At 46.3% G+C, this 18,028-nt stretch overlaps 1 long non-coding RNA gene across 1 annotated transcript; it reads left to right on the top strand.

Moving 5' to 3' along the window:
- The first annotated feature begins 661 nt into the window (after positions 1-661).
- On the top strand, positions 662-15,422 carry LOC132652739 (uncharacterized). Its single transcript, XR_009590315.1, has 3 exons — positions 662-851; positions 1,276-1,542; positions 15,211-15,422. It is a non-coding gene; the product is annotated as an uncharacterized LOC132652739 (long non-coding RNA).
- Positions 15,423-18,028: the final 2,606 nt, after the last annotated feature.

The raw sequence follows: 18,028 nt of genomic DNA, 5'->3' as shown, positions 1-18,028 counted from the left end.
GGGGGGGGGGGGCGTAGGGGCGGTCAGCAGGTGTGATGCTCACTTTCATTTCCAGCACTCAAAGGCAGGTAGATCTCTGTGAGTTCAAGGCCAGCCTGGTCTACATAGTGAGTTCTAGACAGTGAGGGATACACAGTGAGACTCTGCCTCAAACAAACAAATGCATCTGGGCTGGAAAGATGAGTCGGTAGCATAAAGACGCCTGCTTGCAAAGCCTGATAAGTTGAATTCCCCCAAGCCCCACACAATGGAAGGAGAGAAGACTCCAGAAAGTCGTCCAGGGTTCATGTGCATTCCGTCTCCACATAAACAAAATGTTTGTTTTGTTTTGTTTGAGACAACTTTTCATAGCCTTGGCTAGCCTGGAGCTCGCCGTGTAAGACCAGACTATCCTTGAATATACAGAGATCTATCTGCCTGCCTTTGCCTCCTGAGTGCTGGGTTTAAAGGTGTGGACCAACATGCCTGGTCAACATATAAAGTGTTTAAAATTTAAAAGTATATATGTACATTTAATCAAAAATACTGTCTTAACATCAAATGGTAGGACAGTTATGGTGCACACGTATGATCTTAGCTCTTGGAAGGCTGGGGTAGGGGGCCAGCCTGGGCAACAAAGCAATAACTTGTCTTAAAACAAAACAAAATTGAAAGGTTAAATTTAAGTATGTATGAAGCTTAGAACCAGTACCTCCTCCCCTTAATCCATTTTATCCTCCTAGATCTCTCTTTTGAGTAGGGACAAGAAATGTACAGATCATACATGCCTCCAAGAGCAACAGGAGAAGGAGGAAGATAAAAGGAGGAAAGGAGGCCAGCGAGATGTCTCATGGGTTAAAAGGGCCTGCCGGGTAAGCCTGAAGATCTCTAGAACCCATACAAAGGTGAAAGGAGAGCAACCAACTCCCAGAGCTGTTCTCCGATCCCCACACATCTGAAATGGTGTGTGTGCCCACATACATGGCTGTGTCATGCATACATGAATGAGAGGCCATTTCCTCACCTGTGAGACTGGGATGATAATTCATGGGGTTGCAATGGAGAGAAGCAATGACCTTTCGAAGTCATTTTGTAAAACAACCATAGAATGTGCACATATAACTTACAGCCCACACGCTAAGGAACTGCTTGTTTTGAATGAGTATATAGACCCCTCGCTTGTAACTCCAGTTTCGTGAGAACATGGCCTGTCACATGCCCATCTGTATATTGCAGGAAATGTATTCAGCCCTTCCTATGCACCAATCACCGTGCTGCTTTCTTCCTGTTCCACAGCTGTGATGAAACAGGGGTTTCCGGCTTTTCTCTTCCTCGCTGATTCTGTTCTGTGCCCGGACCACGATGCTTCATCTACAATCGCCTCACATTTAGCACATAGTCAGCGAGTGCCTTGAATTCAGAATAACCATTTCCGGGGCTAAGAAGGATGATCGAAACAGTGGAGATGGGATTTGGCCAAGATGAGGTGAGCGTTTCCTGTAGAAGAAGACTTTGACATAAGGCTGGACGAAGAGGCTAAACCAACCCCTCAGGAGAGAAGAGGTAACCCTGCTGCAGTCGTGCGCTCTAGCTGTACCCCCACAGGAGAGGGGGACCTTAATGCAAGAGCTATTAGATTGCATTTTAGAAATGTGCTGGAGAGGGCTGGAGAGATGGCCCAGAAGTTAAGAGCACTGGCTATTCTTCCAAAGGTCATGAGTTCAATTCTCAGCAACCACATGGTGGCTTATAACCATCTATAGTGAGCTCTGGTGCCCTCTTCTGGTGCACAGAAAGAATGTTGTATAAATAAATCTTAAAAAGAAAAAAAAAAAGAAAGAAATGTGCTGTAGAGCATGGACTTGAGTAGGCAAGACAAGACAGGGAGACCCATTAGAAGATGGAAAGAGGGCCAGCATATTGGCTGAGTAAAGGTACTCGCTACGAAAGCCTGATGACCTGAGTTCTAGCCCTGGAACCTACATAAAGATGGAAGGAAAGAACCAAATCCACAGAGTTGTCCTCTGGCCTCCACATGGTACTGTGGCTTGCACACACACACACACACACACACACCAATAATTGGATAATTTCTTTTAAGAAGGACAGGCCCCTTAAGAAGGAGAGATGGTTCAGAAGCTTGTGTAACCTTAGCTGTCCTGGGCTTGCTTTATAGACCAGGCTCGCCTTGAACTCTCCAAGATACGCCTGCCTCTGCCTCCCAGAGTGCTGGGATTAACATGCACATAATTTTTAAAATACATGAATACTTTTAAGAGAGAGAGAGAGAATGCAGTACATGGTCCAAGGTGAGAGACGCCGTTCTCACGAAGGGAGTAATGGTGGTGAGGGAAGAAGGAAACAAACGAACATGGTCCTTCAGAGTACATCCGGTCCCCCAGGACTGCACCTGGAATGCTTGTGTTCCTCTAAAACTCATAAAGAAACAATTCCAGTCAATAGCAAGTGATGGGACTTTTAGGAAGTAACCAGGGTCTGAGAACTCTGGCCTTATGGATGGCACTGATGCCATTAAAAAGCTTGAAAGCTCCATGCCCTTTGCCCTCCTACCTTCTACCCTGGAAAAACTTGGCAACAGGAACCCATCTCAGAAGCCCAGAGCCGGACCTTATCAGACACCCTGGGGACATCCAACTTCCAGAACTGTGAGAAATAAATTTATATAGTTTATAAATTACTCAGTCTTGGGCATTTAGCGATAGTAGCAGGAAGGGTTGACATCAGGTATGCATTTTCATCCAATATTGCTTTTTCTCCTCAGTGAGCACTATAATCATAATTGTTTGTTTATTTGTTTGCTTGCTTGTTTGTTTGTTTTGAGATAGACTCTCACTATGTAGCCGAGGCTAGCCTCGAAATCACTGTGTAGACCAGGCTGGCCTCAAACTCACAGAGATCCACCTGCCACTACTTCCCAAGTTCTGGGCGCAATTATCTTTTAGTGCCTTCCTCCCCCTATTAGTTTCTTTCTCCCTGCAATTCCTTGTGTTTCTGGCATAGAACTGATAATAAATATTTATGGGGAAATTTTGACTAAATGAAAAAGGTAAGAAGGTGGCTTTGAGACGGGGGCTGTGGGTGATGGGAAGTGAGAACAGGATGGGATTTTGGTTCGGGGGCTTTGAGTTTCAGACCTTAAACTGTAGGAAAGAGAAAAGGAAGAAAGACTTGTGGGTGACCAGTTTGCGAGCAGGAACTACAGCACTCTTTGCATACGTTATCACCTCTTTTATTTGGCTGAGGGACTAATGGGGGAGAGAGCTGGGTTTCGGCACCCAGGGGCACACTCTAGATGCCGCAGAATTGCTTTGTTTCTAAGGGTGCTACCCAGGTCTCCTCCCTTATCTCTCAGGGTTTCAGACACAGAATTCTGGCAGTTCATCTGGAGCACTTCCCAGCCTGGCTCACAGGACAGCATGGATCCCTGCAGCCTGGCTCAGAGGACGGCGTGCGTCTGTGCAGCCTGGCTCTGAGCCTGAGAGCATTTGGGCAGATCCTGTATCCTCTGCCAGGAGGGGCTGATGGCAGAAAACAGCCTTTGGGGGGCTGGAGTCTTTCTCCTCTTCCTAAGGCAGGGGCCCCAGGCTACAGTTTGAATAAGGGTCCCAGATCACACTTAGGAGTTGCCAAAAAAAAAAAAAAAGCAAGGATGAAATGTGGTTAAAAATCTGACTCTGAGGTCACACTGACCTGAAAATGAATCCCAAATCTGCCACTTATTATGTGATCTTGGAATTATCCTCACTTAACCTCCAGGAAGGAAATTAATGCCCAACTGAAATGGTTGATATAAATTAAGAAAGAAAATTTATACAGTTTATAAAAAACACTTGGCTTTTAGAAAACAGTGAATGCTAACAGTTATTCCTCAGAACAAAGAAGCCATTGTCTGTGCCCCTGGTGAAGGCCACCAGAGAGCCAAATAGGATCTGAAGTGTCCACACACTGGTTTGTGCCACCAGAACTGCCACTACTATCTCACCAGAAAGATCTCTTCAGTCCCTGCTTACTTTCATGGCTATCTTTTGATTCAGAGTCAGGGACTGTGTCCTGAGCTGCAAGTGAGACTAAAATGTCAGGAATCCGAACGCCTTTGCCTACAAATAACAGAAAACCTGCCTGCAGTGACTTTTTAAAAATGTTTTAATGGCTCTATATCAAAGCCAGTATCTTCTGACATCACCACCCCCACCCTCTGGCCACTATTTTGGAGACAGGCTCTCATTATGTAGTCTGAGCTGCTCTGGAATTCATCCACCCTGCCTCTGCCTCCTGAGTGCTGGGATTAAAAGCATTGTGTCTTCATGCCCCACTGACTCCCGTCTTACCCTTACAGTTACAAGTTCAAGTTCGATGCTGCAGCTGAAGCTGTCTCATCATATTTAAAGAAAGAGGAAAGGGAAGAGCAGTGTCTGAAATTGGAAAACTAAAGTTTTCTCAAGAACCCACAAAGCGTACCCTGTTTCCTGTCACATAGCGAGATCTCACAGCGAACGGAGTTCAACTTCCCTGTCTCTTAGAGGGCCCTTTCTGAGTTTCATTTCACAATGTGTCGGAGGGTCCCTCCGAGGTCCTGAGCCCACTTGTCCATATCAGTTGCCATTCCCACACTGTCTCAGTTGGGGCTTCCATAGCTACAACAGAACACCATATTGCTGTTTATCATCGAAGGAAGACAGGACAGGAACTCAAACAGGGCAGAAACTTGAAGGCAGGAGCTGATGCTGAGGCTATGGAGGGGTGCTGCTTTCTAGCTTGCTTCCCATGGCTTGCTCAGTCTGATTTCTTATAGAACCCTAGACCACCAGCTCTGGGATGTCACCACCCACAGTGGGCTGGACTCCCCCATCAATAACTAATTAAGAAAATGCCTTACAACTGGATCTTATGGAGGCATTTTTTTTTTCCAATTAAGATTCCCTCCTTTCAGACACCTCTAGTTTGTGTGTCAAGTTGACCTAAGAGCAGGCAGCACAGTCACAAAATCTGTATTGGCTTTTCTACCTTCATTTGTTGGGCTGGAGGTGTAGCCTAGTAGAGCTGGCGCTGGTGGAGTGGGTACAAGTGAGCCAGCCCGGAGAGCAGGAGTGTAGGAGCAGGGAGGAGGGAGCGCAGGCGTGAGAGTGGGAGAGCTAGCCCTGCCCCCTACTGGCTGCAGCACTAGGAGACTGACCCGAAGCAGGCAGGACAATGGAGCTGGCCCTGGAGGCGTGGGTGCAGATGAGGAGGCCTGACCTGCCTCCTGCCAATAGCTGCATTGGGTGGCTTAGCTGGAGCTCTCCTTGGTGGTTTGGATATGGGAGAGCCGGTGTGGTGAGCAGCTCAGCTAACAGCCAGGCCCAGATCCGGAGCTCTGAGTTAGTTGGCCCACCCCAAAATCTCTACTGCCTGCAAATGGTTGGGACTCAAGAAAGAGCCTGTCCTGCTAATCCAAAGTTGCAGGGTCTCCGTGACTCAGGGCAACAATGGGATCACTGGTTGGGGTCCCAGTGAGGGTCCAATATTGATGGTGTCACAGAAGCCAGAGATCTCGAACCAGACCAGTGGCTCACAGCAAAGAACATTTGCAAGTGAAGCTGTGTGAGCGGAGAGATATACTGTGGGACACACTGCGACATGCTACAGCTTCCACGACAAGATGTTTTCTATGCCTTTTGTTTGTTTGTTTTGTGTGTTTTTTTGTTTGGGGGAGAGGTTGCAAGGGCGAAGGATGGAAATGAAGGAATGAGGAAATGAGCGGGACTGCGGTGCACAAAGCATCAATAAAAAATTTTAAAAAAATAGACTGCCTGCCTACTATGTCTGAAGTCCTGAGTTTGATTCTCTGGACTGCATAAGCCAGACGTAGAGGCCCATGTCTATAATACTAACATTAGAGAGATGGGACAGGAGGATCAGACATTCAAGGTCATCCTGGGTTACAGCGTGAGTTTCAGATAGCGTGAGAAAGAAAGAAAGAGAGAATAAGACAAAAACTCAAACTTACTTGAACTCACTTCTCACTTGGTGGGAGCTCAGAGATGGCTCAGTAGGTCAACGAACCTGCTGCAGGGGCCTAGTGATCCAAGTTTGATATCTGGACCGTGTGTGAAGAGGAAAGAGAGATTTGACTCCACCAAGTTGTCCTCTGACATTTGCGTGTACACTTCTGCATGAACCCGTGTTCTCTCGGCCCTGCAGTACACATGCCACTACAAGAGCAGCAATTATAATTAACTTTAAAGAAAGAACGGAGGAAGCCAGGCATGCCCACCACTTGAGAGGCAGAAGCAGGTGGATCTGTATGAGTTTGAGGCCAGCCTGGTCTACACAGTGAGTTCAAGGACAGCCAGGGCTGTTACACAGAGAAAGCCTGTCTCGAAAAACCAAGAGGTGGGGGTAGGGAAAAATGGCAGGGGAACTGAGGGGCTCAATGGTTAAGAGCACTTGCTAGTCTTGCAGAGGACTTGGGTTTGGTTCCAAGCACCCATGCCTGGTGGCTCCACCCACCACCTGTAATTAATTCCAGGGGAGCCAACATCCGCTTCGGGCTTCTGTGGACACCTGCACACATGTGATGTGCTTACAGACAAACAGACACACATACATGCAAATGACTTTAATTTTAAAAGAGAAAGAGAATGGAATTGGTTGGCCTTGACGCACTAGGAAATCGGCAGTGAGCATTGCCAGCTTTGGTAGTCGCCTGTATACCCTCTCCCATGTGAGCTGAAGCCTGCTATGGTTTAAATCTGGACTGTGCCCCCTAAAGGTTTTGAGCAAGGTTGGTTCTCAGTTGTGGCATTATTCTGAAGGCTGTGGAGCCTTTCAGAAGTGGGTCCTGACTGGTGGAAATAGGAGACCAGAAGTGGGTCTTTGAAGGTTATGCTTACCCATGGTTCCAATTCCCCTTCTCTGCTTACAGGGTGGCTGCCATATGACCAGCTCTTCCATATGCCCCCTTCTCCGTGATGGCCACAGCACCACACGCCTGTCCCTTTCTGTCATGATGGGTTTAGGCCCCTCTGAAACTATGAGCCAAAGTGAATCATTCTTTTAAGTTTCAGGCGAGCAGTTGTGACAGCCACATAGACACATTGCCCAAACATACGCAGATGTTGACTGTCCAGTGAGAATGGCAGACATACACTATGCTAAACCCTTCTGAGTGCCCAACATCAACATATACCCCCTCTCTATTCTTATACTTTCAAAAACTACAATTTCAAAACCCTAAACAATTCTTTTACAGTCTAAAGAGAATTCCCTGCATCCACTTTCTACCCTAAAGATGAAATCAGTGCAAAGCCCCTTCCATCATTTCATCCAGCAAGGAGTCCAGGATTGCCAGATAACATTCATGCTTCCCTTGGTTCCATAATAGCTCCACCTCCCTGCTCTGTTGCTTTGCTGGTTTGAATAAAAATGACCCCATAGGCACATAGGAACTGGACTATTGGGAAGCTCGGTCTTGCTGGAATGGGCATGGTCTTGTTGGAGGAAGCGTGGGCTCTGAGGCCTCAGAAGCCCAAGCCAGGCCTAGTGGTTCATTGTCTCTTCCTGCTGCCTGCAGATCCACATGTAGGCCTCACAGCTGCCTCTCCAGCAGCAAGCATGCCGCCATGCTTCCCATCATGACCATAGCGGACTAAAGCTCTGAAACTGTAAGCCGGCTCCAATTAAACGTTCCCCTCATGAGAGCTGGTTGGGCCACAGTGTCTCTTCACAGCAATAAAACCCTAAGTAAGACAGTTGCCCACAGACTAAACTTTAAAAGTTAGCCACCACAGGATGCCGCATCTGCTGTATAGGAGTGGGGAGGGGAAAGAGAGGAGAAGAGAGTTGGCACCATGCGAATATTAAGTAGACTACCAAGAACTCTTGCCGTGATTGATCACAAGGCCTTAGTTGGTAGCTTTTGACATGTCCCTTGCTCATTCTACATTTCCTTCATCTTCAGTCAACACCTCAGTCCCCTGGAGTCAAAGCAACGGAAAGAGGAAGAAGATGTGAGATTGGCGTGCCACTGCCTTAAAAGCCCCGATTCTGCAGTAGCACATAGCTCTCGTGTCTATGTTACATCATATTCCATAGCTTTTAGTGGGGACAATAGCTGAGTTTTTCCATCTGTGTACCAAATCAGTCTTTATCCATCCTGCCCTCCCTCATTTGTGTGTGTGTGTGTGTGTGTGTGTGTGTGTAGTCAATTCAATGTCATGAATTGCTCTCCATTCATTTATTTCTATTATTAATTACTTTTTATTGTATGTGTATGGGTGAACTGCATCCATGCCAAATGCCAGAAAGGGGCACGGAATCCCTGCCATGTGGGTGCTGGAAACCGAACCCCAGTGTTCTGCAATAGTACTGGGGTTCAAATGCTCTCAACTGCTGAGCCATCTCCCTGTGTTTTTTTGATACAGTATCTCTCACTGAAACTGGAGCTTGTCCTCTCAGCTAGACTGGCTGATCGGGAGGCCTTCGGATCTCTGTAATCCAGCCCAGGGATTACAGACACTCACCGCTGTGTCCAGCTTTTATCTGAGGGCTTAAGAAATCTGAACTCACTAAAGCAGCTCCTTGGCCCTAAATCCTCTTTCTCAGGATATTGAAGACCTTGGTGGCCTATCCTGTATAATAGTCCCATATTTTTCCATTATATTTTTTGAGACAAGGTCTTACTGGGCAGCCTAGACTAGTTCCAAACTCACTATGTGGTCCTGGTTGGCCTGGAATTCATGCCCATCCCCCCACCCCATGTTCTCAAGTGCTGGGATTACAGGTGTTAGCCAGCACACCCAGCTGACAGTTCTTTTTGTTTGATAATAAGCCTGCCACTGTAACCAGAGATCTATATGCAAGAAAGGTCCACATCCTCACCTCTGGAAGTCATGACCCTGTTACCTTTTGTGGCAAAGCACACCTTACAGATGTGATTAAATTATTTGGTGGGGAGAGCGTCCTGGATTATCCAGATGTTTAGACATAATCACAAGGAGCCATAGTAGGGAAGGAGGGAAGATGGAGGAGTCAAAGAAATGCCAAACAGAAGTAGGGTAGGTAAAGCCCCAAGTTCAGTTCCCAGCAGGGGGCGAGAAGTGAGGCCGTGAATGAAACAACAATAAAGATCAAAACAAGAAAAGGAAAGGGAGCAGGTGAGAGCAATGGGAGGCATCTTAGTGAGGCTGCTAAGAGTGCTGATTACCCTTGCCTCTAAGAGGCCAGAAAAGTGAAGGACTAAGCTGAGGCCGTAGCTTGGTGGCAGTGTTTGCCTGGCCCCCTCCAGGTCCCAAATTTAATCCTCAGTGCTGGGGGGCTGCAGAGCAGCACAGCTGATTGGTTGGCTAGGGAAAGGAGCAGACGCATAATTACCGTTCAGGAATTTGCTTTCTTAGGAGAAAGGGCCTGGATGGTGGCCTCAGGACCGATCAGTGCGGAGATGAGACCGTGTTAGAAAGGAAAGTACAACGCATCAAAAAGAGGATAATATCAATAAAAGAAAGAGGTTTGGCTTTAAAACCTGAGCTTTATTAAGACAGACAGCTTAAAGGAAGGATATAACTGATAGCCACCATGTCCGATGGGGGAGTCCCAGAGAAGGAATCCTTCGGAGAAATCCCCAGAACAAAGGAAACATTTGACTTTTATGTCTGTTCTGGGAGTAGCAGGAAGTTTCACACCAGGGATAGCCTATGTGACAAGGAGAATGGATGAGTCTTTAACGGGTAGGACCATAGATTAGGAGTTGTAAAACGTCAGGCTTAGGCCTGGGAGGATGGCTAAGCAGTTAAGAGCACTTGATACTCTTCTAGAAAACCCTAGTTCAATTCCCAGCACCCAGGTGGCTTTAACTCCCTGGACACCTCTAGTCTCTGCTGGCGTTTGACTTGTGTGCACAACACACACACACACACGATGGAAAATAAATTAAAACAAACCAGCAAACAGCATAGGACAGACAAGTTTCTTAACACTCTGTCTCAAGGAGAGACCTGCAGGAGAGATCTAGCCAGCTCCCTAAGGGGCAGGCTCATCATGTTCTAACATCCAGTACTAAGTAGAAAATGGAGGAGGAGGGGAAGGAGGGAAGAGAAACAGATTTCCCCACAGACCTCCAGAAGGAGCTCCGTGGAAGCTGTGGTTTAGAGGCAGAGATAACAAAGATTATGATAGTGGTCAAATTTGCTAAAAAAAGCTCTTAAGGTCTTTAAAAGGGAAGGATAGAATCAGCTTTAGCTACTATCTGAGATACAAAACGCAGCCTTGAGTAAAGCACAGGTTTCTTTTTCCTTCATCTGTCACTTCATTTTTCTTAAAGATCTTTTTTTTAAGAAGATTTTTAAATTTTACGTGTATGAGCATTTTGCTTAAATTTTGTTTGCGCACCACATGTGTGGCAGGGACCTGTGGCGGCCAGGAGAGGGCACGGACTCCTTTGGAACTGGAGTTACAGGTGAAGTTGCTGTTCTGGAATGTACTAGCATGTATCTGCAACTTCTGCCTTCCCAGTCATCATTAAGGTCGGAGAGGCCCCGTTCCGACTGAATGTCCTCGGCATGTGTGCTCAGTCCTTTGTTGACTGTGAGATCCTGCACCTGAGCTGCCACGGGGGTGCTGGGAGTCAAACCTGGGTCCTCTGAAAGACCAGGAAGTGTTCTTAACCTCTGAGCCACCTCTCCAGCCCAAATCAGCTGTTTCCTTCCCCTTTCAGAGTTCGTTACTAGATATAAGTGTATGGTCGGTGTGTAAAAGGAAGGTCTTTCTCTGCCAACCCTTGCTCTGAATAAACTCAGAGACCTTTATTAAAAGCCTCAGGCACTGTAGCTGGGCAGATTCTATTCTAACTATTCTATTCTAGCTATCCTAACCCGGCAATACCGGTCTGGCCTACATCCCAACCTCGTGGTCGGTTACCTGCCATTTTAGTCTTGCCCTGTTCATCCGTCTTGAGGCCACGCCCCATCTGAGACCCTTTCTCTTTCTGTCTCTTTGTCTCTGTCTCTTTCTTTCTCTGGGCCTGGAAGTCCCGCCCTTTTCTCTCCTGCCCAGCCATTGGTTGTTCAGCTCTTTATTTGCCCAATCAGAAGGTGATGGAGAACAGTGTTTACAAACTACTAAAACGGGAGGTGCTTATGCATTCGGTTGTTTAATCCTGGCTAGTTACAGCTCGGATGAGCACATTCTCAAATATACCAAGTGATGCTGTGTTAAATAAAGTTGCTGACAGCCTATAGCTGGGCAAAAGAGAAGTAGGCTGAGCTTAGGTTCCCAAGCTTGGGGTCGGATGGGGATCACAAGATGGGAGAGAGAAGGAGAAGAGGAAGCTGAAGAGAAGGACTTTGCCATGGGGCAGTATGGACCATGAGCACGTGGCCATGAGGGCCGGCCTGATGGAACAGAAGTAGTCCAGGGAGGAACAGTTATGCCAAGTAACGGGGTGTGATGCTTGGGGAATAACAAAATAGCTTGGAGGGGTTGGTATCTGCCCAGTTATTGTGCCTTAAAGCTTTTACAACTCTAAAAGCCCTCTGTCTCGATTATTTGGGGATTAGTTTGGGCAGAGAAGCCACCTAGGGTCTAACAACAACACAACAACACACAGCACAGAAAAACATCACTCCAACATTGGGGAGGGAGGTGTTTGTTTGAGTTTGATTTGGTTTGGTTTTTCGTTGTTGTTTTAAGAGTAAGCAATCAAGGTTTATTTCATCAGGTGAGAAAGCAAAAGCAGATAAGGAGTACATCTTCCAGAGCCCGGGGCAGAGCAAGTCAAGAAACTGGCTCCTTTGAGCAGGCCGCCATGAGCTCTCAGAGATGGGTCTGCCTCTGCCTACCGAGCGCTGGAATTAACGGCGTGTTCACCGCCCTGCCCAGCGTGCAATAATTCTTAAAGGTTCCTTCGTAAGTCCTTCTTGCTCTTTCCAGTACTGATGCAACGTTGTTCTTAATTGTTATCTTTATCACAAGGTCTCTCTGGAGTGCCTATCTTACTGTGATATAGCTTTACTTTTTTGAACATCTTTTCGTTGCTGGGAATGACATGAGCAAGCACACATTTAAATCGCCACAAGATGGCAGCCTTGCCAATTCTGGCTTCAGGGAGTATTGTAATCCCCCGGCTAGAAAGAAAAAGTTTCTGAGTTAGACTTAAATCTTAAGACTTCTTGAGGTCCTGTTCAATCCTGAGTCTTTTAATATATTAGAAGCTTTTTTTTTTTTTTAATTTTTCAAAAGTTGGGTTTATCCCCTTTTCAGACGAGGAAACTAAAGTTGACCTTAGTTAATTTGCTAAGTCATGGTCTAAATCAGAAACCAGAGTTTTCTGACTCCAAAGATGGATAGTAATCCTCTCTTTAAGTGAGTAAATTTCATTTGGCTATGGTCTTATATAAGTTTTGTTTTTCAACTACAAGTTAGGGAAAATTAATTGTGGCCAGTCTGACAGAGCAGTGTACTTAGCCTAACAAGAATGGAGATGGCTAAAGACCCACTTGTGGACCTGGAGAGATGGCTCAGGGCTTGAGAGCACTGGCGGCTCTTCCAGAGGACCTGGGTCCAATCCTCAGCAAGAGGCAAGGGCAGGGGGACCTTCCAGGACAGCCAGGGCTCTGTAGTAAGACCCAGTCTGAGAAAAAGAAAAGAATGGAGAGAGACAGAGATAGAGACACACAAAGAGACAGACAGACAGACACACACACACACACACACACACTGACAGACAGAGAGCGATAAAGAATGGCCCAAGTGTATGCATTTTATATATCAGGCTTTGGTGCAAAAGGGTTAACCTCTAGGAGATATCTGCTTTCTTTTCTCTGCCGATTAAAGAAATAAAAGATTAAAAGGCAAGGGGGAAATCTCAGATACAGCAGACAGCAATAGGTAACACACTTTTGTTTACAGTAAAGAAACACAGAGGAAGAAAGAGCACCCAAACTTTATTTTCCCCCCTGTAGTCCTGGGGATTTTAAATGTTTCAGACCTAAACAAGTCCCATTCCCCAAATTTTAGGTTGGTCAGCTTAGACAAAGAAAGGGGAGCTGACAGGCCCACAGACTTGGGTAAACAAGTTAAGGACCTGTCTTGAAGGGTGTGACCATCCCAGACCCATGAGCCAGAAGCATACTGTTGGCCTGTCCCCGGGCTTTGCCAGGAAGTAGCACATGAGAGGAGAGAAAGGGTTAAATGTGACATCTCACAGTCTTCTGTGGTTCCCCTTTTGTTTGTTTGTTTGGTTTTGTTTTGTTTTGAGACAGTGTTCCTCTGTGTAGCCCTGGCTGTCCTGGAACTTTCTCTGTAGACCAGGCTGTCCTCAAACTCAGAGATCTGCCTGCCTCTACCTCCCAAATGCCAGGATTAAAGGTGTGCACCACCACTGCCTAGTTCACTCTGTTAGATAAAACTGGCCAATATTCTTCTGTGTTGTGGAAGGCTGTAAGGGCACAGGGTACTTCCATTTCTCTTGGCCTCACACCTTCCCTTAGAGGAGACAGAGGTTGTAATTTCAGACACTTGGAACCTCAGCTTGAAGATCAGTGATTCTTGAGCCGTCTCTGTTTCTCAGACTGTCCAGAAATGCTCAGGAAACGATATGCCACACACTAGTGGGCACTGTGGAAACCACGGTGAGTCAAACCAGCAGAGTCTGCCAAAGAGCTACCAAAGCAGAGATGAGGACAGATGCAGACCAGACATAATGACAAGATTCACAAAATGTTGCCAATCCGGAGCTCAGAAGATCAAGAAAACACGAGCTGGTTTTCTGGAGCTGATGCCCAAGGATTGTCCTGAGGAAACCTTACCCCCTGCGAGGCTTGAAAGATGGGCATGAGCAGGCGATTGCACTGGAAAAGGGCTGTGCAGGGGCAGGAACACAGCACCAAGGGCGGCATGTGACGGGGCAGAAAGTCTGCTTACGAACTTGAGAAGCGATTGGTGTGGCCGAGCACAGGAATAAAGGAAAATGACAGGCGATTGAGGGAGAGGGAGCTGGACCTGGCGGTGCAGGCCTTTAACCCCAGCATTTGGGAATATCTAAAATGTTTAAGGAGCCACAGAGGAATATTCACGTGCCTAGTTCTTTATGCTGAAGACTGTGGAGTCCTATTCAATGTCCCACTCCATCATATGTCATTTCCAACATACCAACAAAGCCTGTGGGCTCTAATTTCAAAACATATTCTGAGCTTCATCATATAACCAATTTATCCACTGCCACCATCCCCTCCCACTTACACTGTCATAATATTACTCATTTCTTTCCTACACGGACAGCCCTTCCTTACACACGGAGCCTGGGAACTGAGCAGGCAGATTTCTGCCTCTTACACAAACCAGAAAGGCACAGGGTAACTTCTGTAGCTGCACTCTCAAAAATCAAGCAGAGGGGAGCAGAGACGGTTCTGAAACCCTAGAACTTAGTGTAACTGCCAAGAGTCACCCACTGTGGTTTCGACTCCAGCATCTAGGCTCTTGGCTGTCCCCTCTGAATCATTCCCTTTCTTCAAAAAAAAAAAAAAAAAAATTAAGATTAACTATGTCTAGGCTGCTCAGTCTGCTTCCTGCTTCTAGAAGGGCAGAGGGGCAAAGGCCTCTTTTCATCTAATTTGCTTATGCCACATTTGGCTCTGGATAACGAAAACTGCGCCAGAGTAATTCTCTTTAAAGTTTGGTTATGTAATGCCCCCACCCCCACCCCCAGGTACCTACATTTGAATGTCTGGGGCTTAGTCCCCCGATGGTGACACAGCCTTGAAAAGGTAAGAAAGCCTTTTGCACATGGGCCCTCACTACAGGTGTGGGCTCTGGGGGTTACAGACAGGCTCCACTTCCAGCCCGAGTTGTCCATTCCCTGATCTGCCAAAATGTCACAGGCTGCATTGCAGGCTCCACTGCCATGGACAGAAGCTGTGTACGACATTTTTTTAAAAAATCTATTTTATTCCAAGCCCCATGTCTGGGCACCACTTGTAGGCGCTATTTTTTTCTTAATGTTACTTTATTTGGGTTCTTATATCTCTACATCCCTTCCAACCCTTATCCATTCCAACACCCCAACACCAGGTAGGAGAGACAGAAGGTTAGTAGGAAGAAGGACGCGCTGAGATCTTTTTAGTCTACTTCCTGCTGATTAGGGCTGCTGAGTTCCTGCCTTGGGGGGGGGGCCCAATCTTCATCTCACCAAGTCTATCTCTAACTTTTTCTTCTTGTCTCTTTTCTCTCAACCACTAGACAAGCAAGCAACAGCAACAGAAGGAGCAGAAACCAGCTAGAAGAACTGCCATGCCCCCACGCTTAGGTTTCTGGTCTTTTAACACTCTCCATAGAGTGTCAGAATTAAACAAACTGTCTTCAGCTGGCAGAACCACACCCCGGCCAGGGCACACACCAAGCAAATTGCTGTGGACAGTCTAAAGCAGCTCCATATCCCACACCTGAAATTAAAGCAAAAAAACCATGTTTAAGGAGCATAACTGGGTTTTTTTAAGACACAGTTACCGCCTTTCTGTTTTATGCCAATAATTGGTGCTGTTTCGTGAGAAATTATAAAGTGAATTGTCAATGAACTAAATGCTTTTTTGGATCAGCAGTTTCTTCTATAACCTGGTAACTCTTGGGTGCTCTTGTCTGAAATGGCTCCCGCTTTGCACTGCTGAGCCTTGAGCTAGGGTGCCCAAGCTGCTTCCTGGCTGCAGAAGATCACTACGTATGTTCCTGTTGGATCTGCAGAGCTGCTCTTGGGACCATGGATCCCACTACACAGCCTAGCATGATGTACTGAATTACCCCCCGAACAGCGATTCTGAAATTTGGTAATGACAGTGGTTGTGCAATCTTACAAAAACATTTTTATTATTTTATTTATATAAAAAGGTTATTTTATTATATAATCAGAGAGGTGAATTTTATGGTATGTGAATTATATGTCAGAAAAAAAAAAACCCAAAAATAATAGCAAGGTGATTTGTGCTACTATCAAATTTAGTTCCCAGACAGGGCAGCTCACAACCTGTAACCTTACCTCCAGGAGATAAAAACACCCTCAAAGTCACCTGCCCATGCTGTTCACATGCACACACATGCATGTACACACACACACACACACACACACACACACACACTTGCACACACAAGAAAGAAAGAAATAAAAACACAAATAAAGTACAATAAATAAACACAACGCACAGAAGTAAGAACAAACCTTGAAAAAGAATTACAAACCGTTAGGATCCTGCTTTGGATTTCAGACTCTTAAAATAAGGCTGGCGAGATGACTCAGCAGGTAAAGATGCTTGCCTCCAAGCCTGCCGACCTGAGCCCGATGCGCAGAAACCACAAGGTGGAAGACGGGGCCTAGTCCCACAAATTGTCCTCCGACTGCCGCAGAGGCGCTGCGGAACGCATGTGTTCACGCATACATGTTCACACCCAGGAATAAACCAGTGCAGAAATGCCAGAAACAAAACACCTATCATGCATTTATCCTATTAGACTGACATAGGAAACCGTGCACATTTCTTTCGATTTTTACTACAGCATTCAGGGAAATGCTGACTCCCTACACTATGCATACAGGCATCGTTTGCATTTTTGTAGACCTCTGTGCCGCATTCATAATTAGCCGTGTGTATGTTTTTTTAAAAGTTGGAGGTTTGTAATTTATAATCCGTTGTTTCTCTGTTCCAGCAATAACTTTTCCAGCAGTGCTGGAGATCAGGCCTATCAGCACGAGCGCATGCTCGTGAAGAGAGCTTCTGTTGGGCTGAATACCCAAACCCTTAGACATTCCTTCTGCCTTAGCATTTTGGCGGAAAAATGCAAAGTTGGACGGTGTTACCAATGTCTGGTGTCCAAAGTCTACAAGCTTAGGCAACACCTTGCTATCATTTCTGGTGTTCTTTATTGACACATAATTCACACGCTATAAAATTCACCCTCCCGAGTAGAATAGGTACCTTCTCCTGAGGTTGCACAACCATCGTCACTACCACATTCCAGGAAAGAATTTATCACCCCCCGAAGATTCTGCATGCTCATTAGCAGCAGTCCCTGGCAAGCTGGCAAGCTCTCCTCCACGTTCCTACGCCACGTCATGTAAGTAGGATCTGGCAGCGCGTGGCCTTCGCTTCCTTCACAATGTTCCAAAGTGCATCCATGGTCCAGTCTCTATCGCTTCCCTTATTCAGGGTGAGCAACTTGCGTTTTTATCCATTCTTCAGCTAATGGACATTTAGGCTGTTTAGGCCTCTCTCTCTCTTTATTTTTTTTTTTTTGCCATTTGAACAGTCATGTTTTCGAACGAACACTTTTTTAATCTTCTTGGGTACGTACCTAGGAGGAGGAATAAGTCTATCCTCGATGTTTTCCCCAGCAGCCGCAGCACCTTGCTCGCCCCCAGCAGTGCGTGGGGGTTCTAAGGCCACGTCCGAACACTTGTCTCTTAGAGCTAAGTTACAGTTGTCCAGTGGGTGGGGAGTTTGGTTTGCAGCACCCATACTGTGTAGCTCACAGGCTCCCGTAACTCCAGGGGATCTGATGCCACCTTCTGGCCTCTACGTGCACCTGCACTCCTGCGCACATACCCGCACACAGACATACGTAAACATAATCTTAAAAAACAAAACAGGAGCTGGAGAGATTGCTCAGCACTTCAGAGCGTGTATTCCTCTGGAAGTTCCGCATCAGGCACCTCATACCATGTGTAACGCCAACTCTGTTGGATCTGAGGGCCTCTTCTGACCTCCATAGGCACAGGCACACATAAATACAAACAAATTTACAAATAAAATAAATCTCTAAAAAAAAGAAAAAAGAAATTAATCTGGATTTGTATTCTCCTTTTAAAGAAATCAGTGTGGCCGGTGTGGTGGCATACACACACCTTTAATCCCAGCTTGTGGGATGCAGAGGTTGGTGAAGCTTTCTAAATTTGAGGCCAGCCTGGTCTACACGTGGAGTTCTAGGCCAGCCAGGGCTACATAATAAGACCTCGTCTCAAAAAGAAAACAATGTCAACAAATCCCCAAAACAAAACAAGACAACAGCAGCC

This window comes from Meriones unguiculatus, chromosome 3 (assembly GCF_030254825.1).
Source record: "Meriones unguiculatus strain TT.TT164.6M chromosome 3, Bangor_MerUng_6.1, whole genome shotgun sequence".
In the NCBI taxonomy this organism is placed as follows: Eukaryota; Metazoa; Chordata; class Mammalia; order Rodentia; family Muridae; genus Meriones; species Meriones unguiculatus.
Note: the sequence above shows the minus strand (reverse complement) of the source record. Positions and strands in the feature narration are given on the sequence as shown.